The sequence below is a fragment of the Felis catus genome, chromosome D1 (assembly GCF_018350175.1).
Source record: "Felis catus isolate Fca126 chromosome D1, F.catus_Fca126_mat1.0, whole genome shotgun sequence".
Taxonomy (NCBI): Eukaryota; Metazoa; Chordata; class Mammalia; order Carnivora; family Felidae; genus Felis; species Felis catus.
This window is the reverse complement of record NC_058377.1, coordinates 63,612,910-63,632,275: the sequence shown is the minus strand read 5'-3', so window position 1 is coordinate 63,632,275 and position 19,366 is coordinate 63,612,910. Positions and strand designations below refer to the sequence as shown.

Sequence of the window (19,366 nt, the reverse complement as noted above, 5' to 3'; positions counted from 1 at the left end):
GAGCAAGGTAATCAAGGGGCCCTGTGGAGCATGGCAGGAGAGCACAACAATAGCTCCTGACCTCCATGTTTTTTGGAAAGGATTACAGCCAGCTCTTAGGTGCATGTTTAATTAGAAGTCTGATCCTCAGGCTACAGCCATGATGATTAGCTAATAGGCCTCCTTCACAGAAAGACTGAGCTCCTAGGTCTGTGGCCTCTTGCTGTGCCCTAGGGGTAACAGGGGTCTAAAAACTCTTTCTCCTTTGATTATAGTCCTTTGGGACCAACAAGCATAAGCTCCACTGGCTTCCAGAGCCAGGTGATGTAAAGCTGTCCTCTGGCAACAGCCACAAAAATCAGGGTGCTGGCTAGGGGTATGAGCTCCCTTCTGGGTGACACTGACTACTACAATCCCATGAGACCAGGGCCTGAAGCTCCCCTTGACTCCAGACACAGGTAGTCAAGAGGCATCCCCTGAGAAAAACTGCCACAAAGATTGGGGGACCAGAAATATATACAATCCCCCTTCCAGGAGATACTGGTGCTCTGGAACACAGTAAAGGGAGAGTGTAAAGATGGTGCCCACCAGTCTCCATCCCCTGAAGGTGTTCCAGCAGGTTCCCAACTATGTGTGTTAAATTAGATGCCCACCCCTTAAGCCAATGCTTTAATATGAGCAGGTGAGTCTCCTTTACTTTAAGCCTGGGCATGGTCAGCTACTTCTGAGCTGGGCCCTAGGGCAGGTAACAGAGTGTGTGGGCCTTTTATTAGTTGTGCCCCAGATCACTATAATTTTGTGGGTCTCAGCTCACAAGTCTAATTGTTTTTCAAAGTTAGATGTATCTGGGGTTCATTTCTCAAGGGCAGGTCTAAAAGTTGAGGTGCCTGTGATGGGTTCAACCACTTCACTCTTCAAGGGAAGCTCTGGTTTTGAGGTTTTTCTTTTCCCATTTCTGGTTTGTCACAACAGGGGTAGAGATTATGGCAAGACTGTGTCCCAGCCTTTCCTCCCCACTTCAATGTGGTTTTCCTCTTCTTTCCCATTGTGTAGTCATCACTCAGCCAACCTTGGTTTTTTTAAGAGGAAATTATTCCATATGTAGCTATAAAACTCAGTGTGTCCATGGAAGGAGGTAAGTTCAGGCTCTTCCTATGCTGTCATCTTGAACTGGAGATGAGTGTATAAGCTCTTTTCTGGGAGATACCAGTGAGCTGGAACAAGGCAGAGGGAGAGTGCCAAGATGGTGTCCACAGCCTACATTCCACAAAAGCAGCTCCATAGTCCACTAGATATATGCCAAACCTAAAGGGTGACCCTCAGCCTTGCTCAAGACAAACAGACTGGTATCCTTCACAGAAAGACTGAGAGTTGACATGAGATTGAGAAATGAAACCCAGTCCTTTCTCAGTATTGGGGGGTTGACCTACGTAACAGGAGCCAGCTGTATGGTGGAATGAATTTGCTTGTAAATCTGATTTTGAGGTCATGGGATTTCTTCACCCTCTTCGCTAGTTTATACAACATTTACTGAGATCTTACCATATACAGAAAATGTGCTCATACCATGAAAGAATCTGAAGTGGATCAAACACACTCTGTCATCCATCTATATACTCATAGCATAGCAATAGAGAAGACATGAGCACTGAAACAAGACTCAGCAGAAGAGTGCAAAAAAAATCCGCTAAGAACTGTAACATGGTAGCACTGATATAGAAATTCTCAGAGATTCAAATTAAACACAAGGGAACACTGCACCTAGAGACATTTCCCTTGATGCCCCTTGTTCTCATAGAGTTGATCTTAAAACCAATTATGTGCTGGGGAGAAAATAACTCCTATTTGAATGTTTCTTCAGGCCAAGAAACTTATAATATAACCTATATCATTCTATTGTCATTAATGCAATGTGAGCTAGTACGACCAGAACAACTTCTTTCCATTACTCAGCTCCTTCTCACTGCTTAGGTCACCCTCCTCTCACCCAAGGCTTAAGTAAAGGTAGCTAGTTACTGTTGGTTCTTGGACCCAAATTTGTCTGTAACTGATATCAAAACTCTTGCTTGTTAGAAAACAAAACACTTTCCATGGGATTTACATTTGAGGGAAAACGTTACATTTAGTAACGTTTAGCAATAACGTTACTAAAAAGTTCTAATATAAAAGATAGAGAACAGTGAAATTCTCTCCTTCTCACCATAAACACACAATATGCGTTTAACAGTTTAAGCTCGCTTTAGTGTTGAATCATCCAAATGAGCCAACATAATGTTGGGAATGTTGTTAGTTTTCAACTGAACAACTGTAGAAAAACAACTTTAGCAAAAAAAAAAAAAAAAGTCTTTTACAGGAGATAAAAACTAAATCTAACATAAAGGTCTTTCACAGAAAATAAAAGTAACAAGTTTTATTACAACCGGGGGCCTGCTTCTCTTTGTCCTTGAGTGACTTGTGAACTGGAACAGTAAAGCAGTTAAAGCACTTTTCCTGAGGAAGAAACTCTAATGTGCCCATGTCTTTTCTCCCTAATTCTTCACCTATCCTGTTTCTGCTATGTTTATTATCACGCGTTCACCACCCCCCACCATTGGTACACACACACATACACATCAACTTTAGTCTTCTATTTACAGTAATTTTAAATTCTTTTAATGTTTATTTATTTTTGAGAGAGACAGAGTCTGAATGGGAGAGGGGCAAAGAGAAAGGGAGACAAAAATCTGAAGCAGGCTCCAGGTTCCAGCTGTCATCAAAGATCCTGACACAGGGCTCAAACTCACAAACTGCAAGATCATGACCCTAGCCAAAGTCGGATACTTAACCAACTGAGCCACCCAGGTGCCCCTATTTGCAGTAATTTTTAAACCCAGGATCTCTCTCTCTCTCTCTCTCTCTCTCTCTCTCTCTCACACACACACACACACAGACACCAGGCATCACAATATAAACAAATAAGTAAACAGGATTCCTTTTAATCAGCTGGATTTTTTATTTTATAAACTTGATATGTTACATTTTGTAAATTTAAGGTGTACAGTGTATTACTTGATTCATTTATATATTGTAATATGATTGCCATTCAATATGATGTATAAATACATTTATACATCATTGTATCACAATATTATTATCTATATTCATTATACTATGCATTAGATCTCTATGGCTTATTTGTCAGTCATTACAAGTTTGTATTCTTTTTTAATTTTTTTTTCAACGTTTATTTATTTTTGGGACAGAGAGAGACAGAGCATGAACGGGGGAGGGGCAGAGAGAAAGGGAGACACAGAATCGGAAACAGGCTCCAGGCTCTGAGCCATCAGCCCAGAGCCTGACGCGGGGCTCGAACTCACGGACCGCGAGATCGTGACCTGGCTGAAGTCGGACGCTTAACCGACTGCGCCACCCAGGCGCCCCACAAGTTTGTACTCTTAAATAGCATCAGTTTTATTCCCCCATGCCAGCTATCACCAGATAACCATTTTACTCTGGTTTTTTTTGGTAGGTTTGACTTTTTTTGATTCAACATATAAGCGATATCATAAATACTAGTCTTTCTCTGACTTATCTCACTTAGCATAATGTGCTCAATGTCCATTCATGTTGTTGCAAATGGCAGGATAACCTCCTTTCTTGTGACTTAATATTCCATTACAAATATGCACCACAGCTTTTGTATCTATCATTCATTGATGGACATTTGGGTTGTTTGCATATCTTGCATATTGTGGGAATAATGTTGCGATAAACATGAGTGTGCCTATATCTCATCAAAATCTTGTTTTCATTTCCTTTGGGTACATACCCAAAAGTGGAATTGCTGGATTGTATAGGTCTATTTACAATTTTTTGAAAAACCTCCATATTATTTTCCACAATAGTAAGACTAATTCCCAGCAGCAGTGTATAGGGATTCCCTTTTAACCCTATCCCTGCTAGCAATTGTCATGCCTTCTTGAAGATAGCCGTTCCAATAAATGTGAAGTGATATTTCAAAAGTGGCTTTTATTTGCATCTCACTCATGATCAGTGATGCTGAACATCTTTTTATGTGTCCATTTGCCATTTTGATGTTCTCTTTGAAAAAATATCTATTTAGTTCTCCTGCCCATTTTTTATCTGGATTGTGTGTTCTTTTGTTGTGTTAGTTCTTTACACATTTTGTTTTTAAATTTTTTTTTTCAACGTTTATTTATTTTTGGGACAGAGAGAGACAGAGCATGAATGGGGGAGGAGCAGAGAGAGAGGGAGACACAGAATCGGAAACAAGTTCTTTACACATTTTGGATATTAATCCCTTATCCAAGATATGGTTTGCAAAATTTCTGTCATTCTGCATTGCTGCGATTTCATTTTGTTAATTGTTTCTTTCATTGCATAGAATTTTTGCTATTTTTGGTGCTTTTGGCCTCATTCCCACAAAAACCATTCCCAAGACCAATTTCAATGAGTTTCTTCTCTATACTTTCTTCTAGGGGTTTTGAGGTATCAGAGCTTATGTTTAAGTAATCCATTTCAAGTTAATTTTTGTCAATGGTGTGAGATAGGAGACCAATTCCATCATTCTACATGCATTTCTCCAGTTTTCTCAGGAGCATTTGTTGAAGAAACTATCCTTCCCACCATTGAATGTTCTTGGCTCCACTGCCAAATATTATTTGAGTATATAGGCCATGATATAATTCTAGGATCTCTATTCTGTTCCTTTGGTCTATTTATTTTTACACTAGAGCTACATTGTTTTTTATTGCTATGACTTTGTAGTATAGTTAAAATCACGAAGTGTGATACCTCCAGATTTGTTCATTTTTTCCTCAGGATTTCTTGAGCTACTCAGGGTCTTTTGTGGTTCCACCACAAATTTTAGGATTATTTCCTCTTATTTGGTAAAGAATATCTTTAGCATTTTGATAAGGATTACATTAAATCTGTAGATAGCTTTGAATAGTTTGGCCATATTAACAATATTTATTCTTAGGATTCATGAGCATGAGATGTCTTTCCATTTGTTTTATGTCTCTTTTAATTTCTTTCAGCCAAGCTTTCTAGTTTCCATTATACAGATCTTTCACATCCTTAGTTTAATTTATGCCTAAGTATTGTATTGTTTTTGAAGTTATTGTGATTGGGATAATTTTATTTTTTTTTTTGAAGTTTTTATTTAAACTCCAGTTAGTTAACATACAAGTGTAGAATTTAGTGATTCATCACTTACATACAACACCCAGTGCTCATTAGAACTGCCCTCAAAACCTATCCCCCACCTACCTCCCTACAGTAACCCTCAGTTTGTTCTCTACAAATAGCTAAGAATCAGTTTCCTGGTTTGCCTCTTTTTCCTCTATGTTCACTTGTTAGGTTCCTTAAATTCCACATATGCGTAAAATCATATGGTATTAGCTTTAATTGACTTACTTATTTTGCTTAGCATAATATTCCCTAGCTCTACCCATGTCATTGCAAATGGCAAGATCTCATTCTTTTTTATGGCTAATTGGCTAATATTCTGTGTGTGTGTGTGTGTGTGTGTGTGTGTGTGTGTGTACTCACCACATCTTCCTTATTCATCCATCAGTCAATGGACATTTGAACTGTTTCCATAATTTGGCTAGTGTTGACAATGCTGCTATAAACATCGAGGTGCATGTATCTGTTCAAATCAGTATTTTCGTATCCTGTGGGTAAATATCTAGTAGTGCGATTGCTAGATCATAGGGTAGTTCTATTTTTAACTTTTTGAGGGATTCTCCATGCTGTTTTCCAGAGTGGCTGCACCAGTTTGCGTTCCCACCAACAGTGTAAGAGGGTTCCCTTTTCTCCCCATCTTCACCAACACCTGTTGTATCCCATGCTGTTAATTTTAGCCATTGTGACAGGTGTGAGGTGATATCTTACTGTAGTTTTGATCTGCATTTCCCTGATAATGAATGATGTTGGGCATCTTCTCACGTGTCTGTTGGCCATCTGTTTGTCTTCTTTGGAAAAATGTCTATTTGTGTCTTCTGCCCATTTTTTAAACTGGATTATTTGGTTTATGGGTGTTGAGTTTTATAACTTCTTTATATATTTTGGATACCAACCCTTTATCAGATATGTCATTTGCAAATATCTTACCCCAGTCCATAGGTTGCCTTTTAGTGTTGTTGCTTGTTTCCTTCATTGTGAAGAAGCTCTTTATCTAGATGAAGTTCCAATAGTTCATTTTTGCTTTTCTTTCCTTGGCCTCAGGAGACATATCCAGAAAGAAGTTGCTATGGCCGATGTCAAAGAGATTGCTGCCTGTGTTCTCCTCTAGGAATTTGATGACTTTCTGTCTCACATTTAGGTATTTAATCCATTTTGAATTTATTTTTATGTATTGTGTAACAAGTGGTCCAGTTTCATTCTTTTGCATGTTGTTTTCTAGTTTTCCCAACACCATTTGTTGAAGATTTTCCCCTTGTATATTTATTCCTCCTTTGTTAAAGATAATTTTCGGTTTATATCTGGGTTTACTATTCTCTTGCATTGATGCATGTGTCTTTTTTGTGCCAGCACCATACTGTCTTGATCATTGTAGCTTTGTAATATCAATTGAAGTCCAGAATTGTGATGCTACCAGCTTTGCTTTTCTCTTTCAAGACTGCTTTGACTGTTTGGGGTTTTTTGTTGCTTCATACAAATTTTAGGATAGTTTGTTCTACCTCTGTGAAAAATGCTTGTGGTATATTGATAGGGATTGCATTAAATGTGTAGATTGTTTTGGGTAGTACAGACAATTTACCAGTATTTGTTCTTCCAATCCATGAGCTTGGAATGTTTTTCCATTTCTTTCTGTCTTCTTCAATTTCTTTTTTGTTTGATGTTTGCTGTTGTTGTTTGTTGTTGTTTTTTAAGTAGGCTCCATGCTCAGCATGGAGTCCAAAGTGGGGCTTGAACTCACGACCCTGAGATCAAGACCTGAGCTAAGATCAAGAGCCAGACACTTAACTAACTGAGCCACCCAGGAGGCCCCTCTTCAATTTCTTTCATCAGTGTTTTACAATTTTCAGAGTATAGACCTTGTACCACTTTGGTTAGGTTTATTTGTAGGTATCTTACAGGTTTTGGTGCAATTGTAAGTGGAAATGACTCCTTGATTTCTCTTCCTGCTGCTTCATTATTGGTGTATAGAAATGCAACCAATTTCTGTACATTGATTTTGTACCCTGAAACTTTACTGAATTTGTGTGGGTATTTTTTGGTGGAGTCTTAAGGGTTTTCTATATCATATCATCTATAAATATCATATCATCTATAAATACTGAAAGTTTTACTTTTTCCTTGTCAATTTAGATACAATATTACTTCTTGTTGTCTAATTGCTGAGGCTAGGACCTCTAGTACTGTGTTTAACAATAGTGGTGAGAGTGGACAACCCTGTCTTATTCATAACCATAAGGAAAAGCTACACTTTTTCCTCACTGAGGATAATAAAAGCTGCGAGTTTTTCACCAGGCCTTTATTATGTTGAGGTATGTTCCCTCCACCACTACTTTGTTGAAGGTTTTTATCATGAATGGATGTTGTACTTTGAGAAATGCTTTTTCTGCATCTATTGAGAGGATCATATGGTTCTTATTAATGTACTGTATCATGTTAATTGATTTGTAAATATTAAACAACCTTGGAGCCCAGGAATAAATCCCACTTGATCGTGGTGAATGATTCTTTTAATATACTATTGAATTTGATTTGCTAGTACTTGTTGACAATTTTTGCATCCATGTTCATCAGGGATATTGGCCTGTAAATCGCTTTTATACTGGAGTCCTTGTCAAGATAATGCTGGCTTCCTAGAATGAGTTTGATAGTTTTCCTCCCATTCTCTTTTTTCGAACAGCTTAAGAAGAATAGATATTAACTCTTCTTTAAATGTTTGGGACAATTTCCCTGTGAAGCCATCTGGTCCTGGAATTCTGTTCCTTGGGAGATTTTTAATTACTGATTTAATTTCTTTGGTGGTTATCAGTCTGTTCAAGTCTTCTATATCTTCCTGTTTCAGTTTTGGTAGTTAATATGTGTCTGGAAATTAATCCATTCCTTCCAGATTGTCCAATATGAGGGCATATGATTTTTAATACATTCTCTTATAATTGTTTATATTTCTGTGGTATTGTTTGTTATTTCTCCTCTCTCATTTGTGATTTTATTTGTTTGGTTCCTTTCTCTTTTCTTTTGGATAAGTCTGATAGAGGTTCATCAATTTTATTATTTCTTTTTTTCTTGTATTTATTTTTGAGAGAGAGAGAGAGACAGAGACAGAGAGAGAGAGAGAGAGAGCACGCGCACGCAAGCGGAGAAGGGGCAGAGAGAGGAAGACACAGTATGAACCAGGCTCCAGGCTCTGAGCTGTCAGCACAGAGCCTGAGGCAGGGCTCGAACTCACAAACCACGAGATATGACCTGAGCTAAAGTCGAATGCTTAACTGACTGAGCCACCCAGGCACCCCCAACTGCATCCTCATTAGTTGCTTAGTTGGTTAGTTAGTTCGTTCATTAGTTAGACTTTTTGGCAATTTGACACTACACTTTATCACAACTCTTCTTCATTTGATTCTTTTAAGTCTAATTTCCTGAACCTAAAGTCAGTTAATATTTGATTTTGTCTCACCTATATGCCAGTCACTAGATTAAACTACAGAATAATCACAACAAATGCAAAAGTTTCTTATTATAGCCCGTGTTTCCACAAACCTTGGCACCCTTCTTTACTATTTCCTTGTGTCTTTCCAATACCCCTTCCATAGCTGGGGGAACAGAATTCTTTCCTAGTCCCCACCCTAACCCAACCGGTTCCATCTCATCACTCTCAGGATTCTGTCTTTCTGACCATACCACAGAGAAATTGAAAGCCTCAACATAAATAAATTAAACCACTCACCTCTCTGACCACACATACCTACAAACCTGTAGCAATCTATCCTTTCCTCACAGGGAAGAGTTGTCTTTAAAAAAAAATTGGGGCGCCTGGGTGGCTCAGTCAGTTAAGCATCCGACTTCCGCTCAGGTCATGATCTCGCGGTCCCTGAGTTGGAGCCCTGCATCGGGCTCTGTGCTGACCGCTCAGAGCCTGGATCCTGTTTCAGATTCTGTGTGTGTGTGTCTCTCTCTCTCTCTCTGACCCTCCCCCGGTCATGCTCTGTCTCTCTCCGTCCCAAAGCCAATGGCTTTGGGGAAGTTTTCTCGGGCATATCTCTGTGCACCCCACTCTCTCTGGTCTCTCTCTGCAATCAGGGCTCTTTCCCCTCTGCAGTACCCACAATCCATTTCTCCCCCAAGTCACATCTCTGCACTTACTACCTTCCTCAGTGTTGCCTCTTCTCTCCCTCTAGTTATGGAGTTTGTTCTGTCAATCCTCAGGTTGATTTCTTGGATATTCAGAATGATGTGATAGTTATCTAGGTGTGTTCAAGGGACAAGACAAGCCAAGGATCCTCCTACTACACTGCCATCTTAACTCCCCTGAAACTATTTCTTTTTCTAATGCTTAATCATTAGTGCAAAGGAATACCACTGATTTCTGTAAACTGATTTTGTAACCTGCCACTTTACTAAAATCAATCATTAGTTCCAATACCTTTTTGACTGACTCATTGGGATTTCTACATACAAGATCATATTATCAGCAAACAGCAACCATGTCACTTCCTCCTTCTTGATTTGGATGCCTTTTATTTCTTGTTTTGCCCAACTGCTGTAGCTAGGAATTCTAGTACTATATTGAATAGGAGTACTGAGAGTAGGCAATCTTGTCTCCAGAGCTGAAAAAAACATTGCAATTTTTTTCCATTGATTATGTCAGCAGTGGATTTATTGTATATGGCTTTTGTTATGTTGAGGTATGTTACTTTGATACCCTATCTGTTAAGGACTTTTACTATGAAAAGATATTGTATTTTATCAAATGCTTTTCTGCATCTATTGAGATAAATGTGAGTCACATAAATGTGAGATTTTTGCTTCTCATTTTATTGATGTGATTAATGTGAGTAGTTATTGATGTGATTAATGATTTACATATGTTGGACCATCCTCACATCCCAGGAATAAGTCCCACTTGTTCATGGTGTATAATCCTTTAATGTGTTAAGTTTGGTTCGCTAATATTGAATTGATAATTTTTTCATCTATATCAGAAATACTGGTCTACAGTTTTCTTGTGATATGCTCATCTGGTTTTGGTATCAAGGTAATGTTGGTTTTGTAGAATAAGTTTAGAAGTGTTCCCTCTTCCTCAATATTTTGAAAGAGTTTGAGAATTGGTGTCAATTCTATAAATGTTCAGAATGCTCTAGGGAAACTGGTCCAGGAGTTTTAGTGTGGGGAGGGTTTTTTTTGATTGCTATCTCAATCTCTTGACTGGTATGGATGAGTCTTTTCAAATTTTCCATTTCTGGGGTGCCTGGGTGGCTCAGTCAGTTAGGTGTCTGACTTTGGCTCAGGTCAGGATCTCAGGGTTCATGGGTTCGAACCCCACATCAGGCTCTGTGCTGACAGCTCAGAGCCTGGAGCTTGCTTCAGATTCTGTGTCTCCCATTCTCTCTGCCCCTCTCCAACTTGTGTTCTGTTTCTCTTTTTCAGAGATGAATAAACATTAAATTTTTTTTAAATTTTCTATTTCTTCCTGATTCAGTCTTGGTAGGTTGTGTGTTTCTAGAAATGCATTCATTTTTTCTAGGTTATGTAATTTGTTGGTATGTAATTTTCACAGTAGTGTAATTATTCTCTATATTTCTATAGTATCAATTGTAATGTCTCCTCTTTCATTTCTAACTTTATTTATTTGGGTCTTCTTTTGTTCTTAGTCTAGTTGAAGGTTTGCCAATTTTATCTTTTTGAAGAACCAGTTTTTAGTTTCATTCATCTTTTCTATTATTTTCTGGTATCTATTTCATGTACTTCCACTGATTTTTATTATTTCCTTCCTTCTGCTAAATTTGGGCTTAATTTGCTTCTCTTTTTCTAGTTCCTTGAGGTGTAATGTTAGGTGTTTATTTGAGATCTTTATAATAATGTCTTAATATATTCATTTATTACTGTAAACTTGCCTTTCAGAACTACTTTTGTTGCATTCCACTGATTTTTTTTAAGCAAAACAACCAACAAAAAGAAAAGTGAAACAGTTTTTCATAAATTCAGGCCCCCTGACACAGAGGGAGACAGAGTCTGGGCTGGAGGTTAATCACCATCCTACCAGACTCAAGGAAGGAACCTACTAAGAACATACTAACACATACTAAGAACACAAATATGAATATGGCATTGTCACTGTTCTCATAAGCAGCTACAGAGGCAGAATATTATCTACACAAACAAGTAACTTAGGTTAAAAAAATACTTTGTTTGAAAGTATTATTGCCATAAGGAGAAGGAGACCTGCAATAAGGAAAACAATCTAACCACAGAGGTGCAAGCATCTCAAAGGTCAGGCAGAAAGGAATTTTCTTCTATGGGAAAATGTCAACAAGGCTAGAAAGAACAGGCTATAGAGGGAGTGGAATAATCCGATAATGTTTTTCCCTGATTAAGTAGCTGTGTGCTGAGTCAAGATAAGAGTTGATCAAAGTTCAGAGCCCTGGAGAAAGGAGAGAAGCTTAACTGAGGTTTAGTTAAATTACAAACACTTTACTTAGATTGATCAGTGTGGACAAACAGCTCAGCTAATCTTTTATGAGACAAAAATGGCAATTTAGAGGGTCCATGTCTGTCCTCATTATTAGTAAGTTAAAAAGGGAGACCTCCATCCATGAGTCTTAACTAAGTCATACAGAGAAGAGTGGTTTTTTGCAGCAAGCCTTTACCAGAACACATTTCCAGAAAGACTCAGAAAAAATTTAATATTGTTATTATGATTCATGTAAGCATCAGATGCTATTGTAAACTCAGCCTAGGTATTAACTCAACCTAGAAGTATAATGGAAGTCTTCACAAATAAGGAGAACCTTGAACCGGGTCAGGAGTATAGAGTCCTGGGCAGAGAAGATGGGGAAGGGTTCATGTAAATAATGATGTAGGGGAGGGAAAATTTTCTCTTCTTTCCTTCCAGTTTTAGATTTGTTGGCTGGTCTAATAATTAAACTGGCACAAGACAGATTCACAGAGGAAAACCAAATTTAATTATGTACATACAGGAGTTCCACAAAGACATGAAGACTCAAAGCAATCAGGAAATTAAAGCTATTGAGCTAATGAGAAGGAATTAGGGGCCTAGGGTTTCAAAGGGAAGGAAGACAACTCACAGGAATATGACAACAAATGTTTGGTAAACAAATGTTTGCCATGCAATGCAGATAAGTCTTTCTGATATAAAAAGTTATTTCTGATACTAGCTCTCTTTCTGGGACAAATCCCCTATTTAAATTCTCTAAGCAATTAAGAAACAGGTAAAAAGCTTTTTCTGGAATCTACTGGTTCTTAATTGCCTTCAGCTCAAAACAATCCACATGCCAAAGTGGCACATTTTGGGGTGGCATATTCTACTCCCCTTCAGTCCTGCCTTTGAAACTTCCCCAAGAAGTCTCACAGTCCAGAAATTGAGTTGGTAGGTTGCTCCATTTCCCCGAACCAGTCTCTTAGTTCTGACAATGGATCACTTTCATTAAACCCATTTCAGGAGACAGTAGCCTCCCAAAATTAGGCTTATATTGCATAAGCAATCCAATATTTAATGAGGCATTTCTGTGGAAACAAAACAGAAACAATGGTTGATTGGAATCTACTATAATTCCAGTTTCTGAGGTGTGAAGGCAGCCAGTGAAGAACATTTCTAGATGTCAGGCTCAAAACATCTTCAAATGGAGTGAGGGCAGGCTGTGGCAGTCTGCCAGGTTTTCCTGGTTTACAATTTGAATGTCTCTGATGGTCTTTCTGAATGGCCCACACAGCAACCAGAATGGATTTACCTATACATGAGTCGTTGGGGTGATTTCTTAGAAGTTTATATCAAGTTGTCCAACTTAACCTTGCAGAGCCTCTAGAAAAGGGTAGTTTCTCAATGATTCCAAGGCAGGAAGGTGAGAGAAAATTGGAAATGTTAGTTTAGACAGCTGTAACCAAATATTGAAGGAAACTAGAAGAATTCAGAGTCCAGTCCAGTTTATAGGTAGAAAACAGAACCTCAAAGACAACTAACAGAACTAGAATCTGTTACCCACCAGGGTGCACTATGGTTTTTGCTAAAACATAATTTCTCTCTCTCCAGGTACCCCTGTTTCTATCAGAAATAACCAAACTAAAACTAATTTGTTTGCACAATAAGTCTAGTCTCATTAAGTTAACCTGATTACTTACGTAAATGCAGCAAGAATAGTAATTAACCATATAGGCTCTTCTAAGTCTGCGTTGCTAGAACTTTTCATAAAGAATCTCAGACTAGACTTTTAAAAACCTCTCAAGGCTAGGAAGCCAAGCCAAGTGCTAGCCATTAGACTTTACCTGCAATACCTATAGATTAGGGTGAATTCCTCTCTTGTCAAACTATCTTAAATAACCTGAGGTTCCTGGGACTGCCAGCAAGTGAATTTCCTTACTCACCTGCTAAAGCTTCTGGGACCATGTAAGCAGGTAGTAGGCCAATGTTTATTGGTTCCATAAAGTCAACCTTAGTTCCTTAAAGCTGTGTGGTCATATCTGGGTCTATTACATATCTGAGTATTACATCTCTCCCAAAGATGACATTCCAATCAAAGCCTTGGTAATATAACTAATGTTTCCAATTGTGTCCTGTTATAAGAAGAACAGATTCTTTTTTTTAAAGTTTTAGATTTTAATTCCAGTGTATTTTACACACAGTGTTATATTAGCTTCAAGTGTATGATATAGTGATTCAACAATTCTATATATTACTCAGTGCTCATCATGTTAAGTGTATTCTTTAATCCCCATCACCTCTTTTACTCATCCTCCTACCCACTTCCCCTCTGATAAACATCAGTTTGAAGGACAATAGATTCTTATTAAACTTAAGCATAACTATATTGTCATGAAATATAAATACTTAAGAGTATACTTAACACCATATTGAAAGCTTCTAAATTCTGAAGGTATCAGAAAGAGAGAAAAAGATAAATGTTTCACCTTTGTTCACAAAGGTATATTTTACCAAACTGCTGGTAGCTTGGGAGAAAAGAGAAAAGGGTGTCCTTAAATCTGGGAAAACAAAACACAAAGAACCAATGTTTCCAACCAAAAAAAAAAAATCATATAAAGTTATAACTATCCGCATCAGTTCTTCAGTTCCATGTAATTATTTCTTATTGATCTTGATCTTTTGTTAGCAGTTTCATAAGTCATTAGTTTCTGCATTAGAGCTCTACAAATTCACACCCAATTTACTGGTATGATCTGAAAGGTTTCAGAGACCTGTACTTGTTAGAGTCGTTTCCATTAGTCTCCTTGAAGATGAACCACTTTTACAGGAACATGTTGCAAAGCATTAGAATAAAACAATAAGTGTCTGTAAATGACAAAAGATTAAGAATGGCTAAGGTTAGTGATGCCTGGGTGGCTCAGTCAGATGAGTGTCCAACAGTTCGTGGGATCAAGCCCTGCAGTGCAGAGCCTGCTTGGGATTCTCTCTCTCTCCCTCTCTCTCCACCCCTCCTGCGCTCTCTCTCTCTCTCTCAACATAAATAAATAAACTTAAAAAGAAAAAAAATAATGGCTATGGTTAAAGATCTGATGCAAGTTCATTATAATGCAATTGAAAAGGAAACCTGGTTATTTCTGTGGCATACACCTTAAGATGATAACTGGGAAAGGAAGACAGAAAAGATAGCCAACTAGGAGAATCCTGGGTTCACTCCTCCTAAAGACACAACAAGACAACAACTATAGTATTGCAACTCACTCTGAAAATGATCTGAAGACTGGCGAACAGATCTTCCATAGCTAGGCATAGAGAGAAGGCCCCTTTGGCCTTCTTTGGGATAGAAATGCAATCAGGAACCAAACTCTGAGTGGGACTACTTGCAAACAGGAGCAATATCATAAGCATGGAGGAGCAAGGTGATAAAATCCCATACCGGGCACCCCAGCCCTGGAGACCCTCACTTGGAAGGTATGTCCCCATAACAACTGACTTTGAAAAATAGTGGGGATCAACTCCAGGAGGGCCAGAGGGTGAAAGAAAATTGAAGAGGAGGCTCCTGGGTCACCCAGTCGAACATCTGACCCTTGATTTCAGCTCAAGTTTTTTTTTTTTTTTTTAGTGTTTATTTATTTTTGAAGAAAAGAGAGACAGAGCGTGAGTGGGGGAGGGGTAGAGAGAGAGGGAGATACAGAATCTAAAATGGGCTCCAGGGTCGGAGCTGTCAGCGCAGAGCCCGATGTGGGGCTCGAACTCACAAGCCACAAGATCATGACCTGAGCTGAAGTTGGTCACTCAAGCAACTGAGCTACCCAGGCACCCCAATCTCAGCTCAGGTCTTGATCTCAGGGTCATGAGTTCAAGCCCTGTATTGGGCTCCATGCTGGATGTGAAGCTTACTTTTAAAAAAATTACTTTAAATATAAATGGACTAAATGCTCCCATTAAAATATATAGGGTAGCAAATGGATAAAAAAATAAGACACATCTAATGTTGCTTAAAGACTCATTTCAGACCTAAAGATACATACAGGGATGGAAAAAGGCATTCCATGCAAATGGAAATGAAAAAGGTGGGCTGGCAATAGTCAGATTACATACACATTAAAACAAAGACCATACATGACAAGAGACAAAAAAAGGTAACTACATGTGATAAAGGGATCAATCCAACAAAGGGATACAACAATTATAAATATCTATACACCCAACATAGGAGTACCTAAATATATAAAGCAAATGTTAACAATCGTAAAGAGAGAGATTTACAATAACACAGTCATAGTAGGGGCCTTTAACAACCACTTACATTAAAGGGGATAGATCATCCAGATACAAAATCAGTAAAAAAAAAAAAAAAAAAAAATGTGGCCTTGAACAACACCTTAGACCAGATGGACTTAACAGATACATAGAGAACATTCCACCCAAAAACAGCAGAATGCACATTCTTTTCAAGTGCACATGGAATGTTCTCCAAAATAGATCACATGATATGTCACAAGTCTCAATAAATTTAAAATTAAAATCATATCAAACATCTGTTCTCAACACAGTGGTTTGAAACTAAAAATCAATTACAAGGAAAAAACCTAGGAGAAACATAAAGTGGAGGCTAAATAACCTGTTACTACACAATCAATGGATTAATGAAGAAATCAAAGAGAAAATTTATAAAATTGTCGGAGATAAATGAAAATGAAAACACTATCATTCAAAATCTTTGGGATACAGTAAAAGCAGTTCTAAGAGGAAAGTTTATAGCAATAAAGGCCCACTTCAAGAAATGAAGAAAAACTCAATCTATCCATTCACATAGAGGAACTAAAAAAGAATGACAAACAAAGCCTAAATTTAGTAGAAGGAAGGAAATAACAAAGGTTAGAGAGGAAATAAATGAGAATTTTTTTAAAAAATTAGAAAAGATCAAAAGCCGATTTTTCAAAAGAGTTAATTCTTTGAAAAGATAAACCAAGAGCTGATTCTTTGAAAGATAAACAACATGTATAAACCTTTAGCCAGACTAATCAAGAAATAAAGAGAACTCAAATAAACAGTATCAGAAATAAAAAAGGAGACGTTACAACGAACACCATATAAATACAAAAAATTGTAAGAGATTACTATGAAAAAGTATATAACAACAAATTGGATAATCTAGAAAAAATAAATTCAGGGAAACATACATCTTCCAAGACTGAACCAGGAAGAAACAGAAAATATGAACAGACCCATTACTAGTAGCAAATTTGAACTGATAATAAACAAATAAAACAAACAAACAAATGTCAGCACAAACTAAAGTCAGGATCAGAAACTAAAGTCAGGATCAGAAACTAAAGTCAGGATCAGATGGTTTCACAGGTGAATTCTACCAAACATGTAAAGAAGAGTTAAGACAAAAAAAAAAAAAAAAAAAAAAAAAGAAGAGTTAATACATAACCTTTCTCAAAACTATTCTAAAATAGAAGAGAAAGGAATGCTACAAAATTCATTCTATGAGGCCACCATGACCTTGATACCAAGAGAAACAAAAGCATTAGGGAAGGAAGGAAGGAAGGAAGGAAGGAAGGAAGGAAGGAAGGAAGGAAGGAAGGAAGGAAGGAAGGAAAAATGAAAAAGAAAGGAAAGAAAGGAAAGAAAGGAAAGAAAGAAAGAAAGAAAATTACAGACCATTATCCCTGATGAACATGGATGCAAAAATCCTCAACAAAATATTAGCAAACCGGGGCGCCTAGGTGGCTCAGTCAGTTAAGTGTCTGACTTCAGCTCAGGTCATGATCTCACAGCTCATGGGTTCAAGCCCCACGTTGGGCTCTGTGCTGACAGCTTAGAGCCTGGAGCCTGCTTTGGATTCTGTGTCTCCCTCTCTCTCTACTCTTTCCCCATTCAAGTTTTGTCTGTCTGTCCGTCTGTCTCTCAAAAACAAATAAACATTAAAAAAAATTTTTTAAATATTATCAAACCAAATTCAACAATACATTAAAAAAATAGTTCACCACAATCAAGTGGGATTTATTCCAGAAATGCAAGCATGGTTCAATATACACAAATCAATCAGTGTGATACTCCACATTAACAAAATGAAGAATAAAAATCATATGATCCTCTCAATAGATGCAGAAAAAGCACTTGATAAAATTCAGCATCTATTCATGAGAAAAATTCTGAACAAAGTGGGTATAGAGAGAACATATCTCAAAAACACAATAAAGGCCATATATAAGAAAACACAGCTTAACATCATACTCAATGATGAAAAGCTGGAAGTTCTTTCTCCTTAGATCAGGAACAAGACAAGGATGTCCACTCTCACCACGTTTATTCATTATAGTACTGGAAGTCCTAGCCATAGCAATCAGAAGAAAAAATGAAAGGCATCCAAATTAGTAAGGAAAAAGTAATACTGTCACTATTTGCAGATGACATGATACTATATGTAGAAAATCCTAAAGGCTCCACCAAAAAACTATTAGAACTAATAAATGAATTCAATGAAGTTGTAGAAAACAAAATCAACATAGAGAAATCTGCTGTAATACAACTAACGAAAGAGCAGAGTGGGAAATTAAGAAAACAATCCCATTTACAATTGTATCAAAAAGAATAAAATACAGTACTTAGAAATAAATTATCCAAAGAGGTAAAATACCTACTCTGAAAAATATAAGACATTGATTAAAGAAATCGAAGACAACACAAATGGAAATACATACCATGCTCACAGATTCAAAGAATTAATATTGTTAAAATGTTCATACCACCCAAAGCAACCTACAGATTCAATGACATCTCTTTCAAAATACCACAAGTATCTTTCACAGAACTAGAACCAAAAAAAAAATCCTAAAATTTGTATGGAACCACAAACAGACCCCAAGTAATCAAAGCAATATTAAGGAAAAAAAAAAAAAAAAGCTAAAAGTATCACACTCCCAGATGTAAAAAATTGAGATATAATTGACATATAACATTATATTAGTATCAGTTGCATATGATTCAATATATGTATGTATTAAAACACGATCACAACCATAAGTCTAGTTTACATTGCATCACCATATATAGTTATAATTTTTTTCTTGCAATGAAAACTTTTAAAGTACATTCTCTTAACAACTTTCAAATATATAATACAGCATTATCAACTATAATCACCATATTATACATACTTTGCATACCCAGGACTCATTCATTTTATAACTGGAAGAATGTACCTCTTGGCCCCCTTCACCCTTTTGTCCATCCCCCACCCCACCCCCACCTTTGGCAACCACCAATCTATTCTTTGTATCTATGAGTTCAGTTCTTTGTTTTTTAATTTCCACATATAAGTGAGATCATAAATACCTGTCTTTCTCTATCTTAATTCATTTAACCTAATGCCCTCAGGGTCCATCCATGTTGCTGCATATGGCAGGATTTCCTTCTTTTTTATAGCTGAATAATATTCTATTATGTATATACCAGACATTCTTTATCCATCCATCCATCACTGGATACTTGGTCATTTCCATATTTTGCTGCAATGAATATAATGGCATAGATCTTTTAGAGTTAGTATTTTCCCTTGGATAAACACACAGAAGTGGGATTGCTGGATCATTAAATTTTATAGAACCTGGAATAGGATGGACACTGCAAAAAGAGCCTAAAGCAACTCATAATGAGCAGTAGGGACACAATTCCTGAAACACATATTCTCCAACCACATGATTGAATGTAGCCTCAAGTTACTTTCCCTCCTATTACCTGCTTATTTCTGTCTTAGCACTT

At 37.3% G+C, this 19,366-nt stretch overlaps 1 protein-coding gene across 2 annotated transcripts in view; it reads left to right on the top strand.

Annotated features, from left to right (window-relative positions):
- Positions 1 to 19,366, top strand: part of LOC101094047 (interferon-induced very large GTPase 1-like) — a 56,039-nt gene that overhangs the window by 10,266 nt on the left and 26,407 nt on the right. Inside the window, exon 1 of one of the 2 annotated variants that reach the window (XM_045038879.1) lies at positions 6,246 to 6,307. The exons of the other annotated variant lie outside the window; for it this stretch is intronic. The gene's annotated coding sequence lies outside the window, so the exon portion shown is untranslated. Of the gene's footprint in view, positions 1 to 6,245; positions 6,308 to 19,366 lie in introns of those variants that run through there. 2 annotated transcript variants of the gene reach the window in all.